At 35.2% G+C, this 4,999-nt stretch overlaps 1 long non-coding RNA gene across 1 annotated transcript; it reads left to right on the forward strand.

The window, feature by feature from the left end:
• Positions 1-906: 906 nt before the first annotated feature.
• LOC110927764 lies at positions 907-1,833 on the forward strand. The gene is made up of 3 exons (XR_002585878.2): positions 907-1,090; positions 1,353-1,446; positions 1,674-1,833. It is a non-coding gene; the product is annotated as an uncharacterized LOC110927764 (long non-coding RNA).
• Positions 1,834-4,999: the final 3,166 nt, after the last annotated feature.

A 4,999-nucleotide genomic window follows, 5' to 3' on the forward strand; every position in this document is an offset into this window, starting at 1 on the left:
TACATACAATGTTTACAGGTTTATTACGAGCTCACACACAAAACACATGAACTCGCTCAACTTTTGTTGATGTTTTCAAACTACATGTATTTCAGGAAATTGATCATGGATCTGGTGGGCGATCATGGATTTTCAAGTTGTATCTTCGAATAAAAGATGTCATCCAGTGTTGATGGGTTTGAATTGTGTATTTTATCTTGGATAAGATACATGGTTCAAAGCCTAGCTTTTAAAAGTGTCTTTTGTTAAATCCTGTACGGAACTTAAACTTGGGTTGTTATGTATTTTAAATATGAAGTCTATGTTTGGATCTAAAACAATGATGGTTATATTATTTTGAATCTTAATTATGGATGAACATCATGAGTTTTATCATATAGTTGCTTGTTATGGTTGAATGCAATGATATTAAGCAAGTCACACGTAATCACGCTTCCGCAAAAGTCAGGGTGTGACACGTAGTTTAGACGGGATATTATTTTTATAACAAAAAATGTAATTTATATTTATCCGGATGTAAGGCTTGGCGTTTCACTATTATGGCGTTTCACATTTTGTGGTGTTTTTGTAGCCTGAGAGTTTAAATAAAAACACAGAAAAAACTACGCAGTGATAAAATTGGCGTTTTGTATTTATTTGACGTTTTATTTTTCAACGGCGTTTTATGTGAGAGATGATGTTTTACCTTTTTTACCCTTAATGAAGCACGTCCACATGATAAAATTGATGTTATTTACGAAAACGCCACCGCGCCAATCTAGTACACATATTGTTTTAATCGGACGATCCATAATTTAGGCTCTCCTCTCACATTGCCACGTGGTGTATTTTACATATGGTGTTTTATGGTCCAAAAAACGTTATTCTCCCTTTTCTGATTAGCCTAAAAAATTAAGCATCCCTCCCCACCATCCTCCTTAATTTTGCCGCCTCTTACGTTGAAAACCTTAAAAGTTGGATACGCTATGGAGCATTCCCACCCTTCTCCTCAATTATCCCTGATGATGAAAACCTTAATGCTCACGCGTATTTTCTTTCATCCACGATAAACAATGTCACCATCGGAAGCTTCAACCGTGATTCCCATCAGGTATGCGCATCCTTATTGTTATGTTGTGAGGATAAAATCTTAACGATCTCGATTATGTTTCGTAGTTATGGGCATTTTTATTTGTTCTATTTCTTCGATCACCTATCATTTTAATAGGATTTAGGGCTTTCAATTTTATATGTTGTGATTATGAAATATGAAATTTGATGATCCGATTTTGTTTCTGTTGTTCATTATTTCAGTTTTCTTTATGTATTTGTTCACGATGATGATGATGATTATTATTATATGTTTTATTAAGGGCTTCACTTGGGGTTCCTCCACTTCTCATGGTGTATAATAATGCAAGAGCCAAGTCAAATGATGAGCATATTGTTTATTGAGCTGCATTGCAGGTGAGTCTATTAATAAGGATTATAAGTTGCAAGTTCCATGTTAGATAGTTTTCTAACATGTTCAAGATCTAATGCTAGAATTTGCTCGAAAGAATGAGAAATTGTTGGTTGTGGTAAGTAAAGAGGCGTAAACAGTTGTTCATTTGCGTTGTTTTAGATCGGTAATTTAAGTTTCCAGGTGTTTTTGGTTGTTAATTAGAGGACTAGGAGTCGTTTTGTTTTTACAGGGATGAGGAGGACTAGAGACGATCATGTTTCCGAGGGTGATTTTCATCTTACGCTGCCGATTGTCTCTGAATTGTAAGTCTCTAATTGAATACTTAACATCATTTGGCTTCATAAATACATTCTATTGGTAAATTCTTGATTATGAACTCTACTGCAACTTTGAAGAGTAAAATTGTGATTTATCGATTTGGTCGTATACTTAACTTTAATTTTGATGCACAAGTGAATTAATCACTTAGGACTAAAATAAAAGGGTAAGATTTGTTCATTGGGTTCGCCACTTGCTGTTTGATAAATGATAATGGTCAGTTTGAATGCAATTGGCAAAATATGTTGTTGATTTCGAGCGTAATGGTAGGAGATCTTGTAGAACACTCATGTGGGTTTCAGTCAGTCCCATTGGGTTTGACTTTTGGGTGTCAAATGGGTTGGGTTTTAACTTTCAAGATTTTTGTTAAATGTTTTTTTGCTAATTTTAATTAAAAGATCTTGAACATGTATTTCATATGTGAATTTATAAATCTTAAAATACGTAAATCTAATATTGAGTGGATGGTTCATAGTTGCAGTTTGAGTAATTAACTAATTTTGAGAGAAATGTTCAACTTGCTTATAATTTTGTAGGTTATAATTTGATTTTGATTGGCTTTCGTGTTTTATAAAAATAGGGAAGAAAGTGATGTAATCTCATAATAGTTGGTTATATAGAACTAGGGTGTTAATGTCCTGACACGACTCAAAATCTAACCCGAACCCGACACAAAAATAAACATGTTTTGGTTGGTTAACCCAACATGTTTTTTAAACGGGTCAGGTTCGAGTTGACCTGTTTTAAAATAGGTCGGGTTCAGATTGACGTACATAAAAATGGGTTGACCCGGTAACCCGTTTAAGTATGTTAAGAAAATACTTTTATAATTCCTTTTCTTTATAATTGATTAGGTGATATGGCATGATATGTGTTAAACAACTCCTACACATGGAGTATTTAATTTTGTTTGTGCGTACATATATGATGAATTTGTTTGTGCGTACATATATGGTGAATTTGTTTGTGCGTACATATATGGTGAATGTCACTTGTGCAGGTTTGTTTCTTGAAGGAACAACTCTTCGTATTAAAAGTGTTATGTTACCATTTTTAATATGCAATTTCATTGATGTATTGCTTATTTGTTATAGCGAGCGTTAGATTGTTTAATAAGCGAAGAAATTCTTAGTTTTATTAATGTCCTTCCCTGAAAAATAGTATGGAACCGGTATCCTTGATTTGAGAAAAATAAAATAATTGCGAAATACATGTTTCCTTCTTGTAGCATGCCTGATTATGAGCCCTCATTCTTCAAAGGTTGCATAGAGGAAGAAGTCCTTCATTCATGGGATGTCAATAGTAAACATTTTGTATTATCTCTGAATGTAAGGATTTACAAGTAGAAAAGCAGATTTAGTGATTCAAACCAATAAGTTTAATGTAAAAGCCCGTGTATTACACGGGTAACTAACCTAGTGTATATATATATATATTTATATATAGAAACGGGACCGGGAGAAAACGCTCAAAAGTATGAGAACGGCGAGAACGCTTCCTGGCCCAACGCGTGTCACGCCGCTTAGAAAAGGGCGGAGAGGCCTTTTTGTCCTTTCATCTTCTGTTTTTCCAGTTACGCTTTTTCCCAAAGTTGTTTTAATTTTTGGTTTTTAAGATTTTTGGAGTTAACCAAATTCAATAATTAATGGCGTTTTAATGGTTTCATTGTATCAACATTTTGGCGTTTATGGCTTTTATGGCGTTTATCCACATCGTATGCCATTGAAACCCAGGGGGCAGGAAATCTATTTGAATGGCGTTTTCCAAAGGGTTTTAAACAAGATGGCCTATTGTTCTATTATTTTTTATAAACAATTTGGCGTTTGTGGTATCTTGGCGTTTTACTATTGTTAAATTATATTTCAACCACAGGAAAAAAAATACAAGGGAAGGAAATAAATTAAAAATCCTAATCGGATCTCTTTTCCCAATCTTCACTGTCATCGGTCTCTCTCTTCTTTAATAGTACAAGAACTATAACCAAATATATGGCGTTTTATGTAAAATTTAACAAACCCATCGGTTTGATTTTTTTTTGCCTGCTCGTCTGTTGAACTGGATTTTTTTGTGGATGTTTGGGGACATAGATCTATGGCGTGTGAGTGGGTTTTTCACGTTTTCTTTATCTGGATATTCATCTTTATAGTGAACACACTCTTCAGTGTCATTGATATAACATTTGTGCTTGAAATCAGTGTGAACAGTTCAGTTATCAATAAAACAATGTTCTTTGATCCCAATGTTTGTTTGTTTATGTTTTACATTTTCCATGTTTTGACTTTTGCTCGATTTCAAACTCTACATCGCTTTCGGGAGAATTATACGCAAACAGGTGCGTAAACGTACTCAGTTCAATGCGACAAATACTCCGGAACATCAACATATACTTAACATACCTTAAATAACCTTTACATAACTTAGAAATAAGTTTTGAAGGCTTTGGTATGGCAAAAACAAGTTAATTCACCTACAGGGACTAAATCCGACAAACTGCGAAAGTATGACGATTCGTACTAAAACAGACATTCCGGAACATGTCCATAAGTTAAACATACCATAAATATCCTTTACATAGCTTAGAAATAGGCTTTGACGGGTTCGGTATGCTAAAATAAACTTTTGGATCATTCAGGGACTAAAAGTGTCAAAAAGTGCATAAGTTTGCACTTTCGCGCATAACTTACGTTCTGAATACATCCGGACATCCAAAAATTTATGTAAACATCATAATATTATGCCTTAGTGTTTGGCATGAGAGAAATCCATTCGTCGCGCAATTTGGATCGTTTTCCGCGCTTATGCGCATTCCGTCGTAATTAAGCGAACATCGCGATCGTACGGCCAAACGAACCAACATCCGGCATATTTTTGAGCATGTTTCATGTCCTCAATGTTTAAGCATCATTTTAGGGCCTTAGAGATGGCTTAACGGGCCTTAAACATGTCAGAAATGGCCCTAAACCACAACAGGGACCTAAATTGTCATTTTTGAAACTTGTTTTCTGATCAGAACATCCAGGCGGCCCGCGTAAGCCCAGGTTGATCTTTTACGCGGCCCGCGTCAGCCTTCCAGACCAGATTCAATGTTTTAACCCACTTGTAACACCCTTTCAATCACCCAAAGGGCAATGCCACTTGTCAAATTCCTATGGTGGGGGCAAAATAAGCTACCACAACATTGCGACAAGTGTACGGGTGAGATCGTGGCACGATATTCAAGAAACGATCCTAACGGTC

Source organism: Helianthus annuus, chromosome 8, assembly GCF_002127325.2.
Source record: "Helianthus annuus cultivar XRQ/B chromosome 8, HanXRQr2.0-SUNRISE, whole genome shotgun sequence".
Classification (NCBI taxonomy): domain Eukaryota; kingdom Viridiplantae; phylum Streptophyta; class Magnoliopsida; order Asterales; family Asteraceae; genus Helianthus; species Helianthus annuus.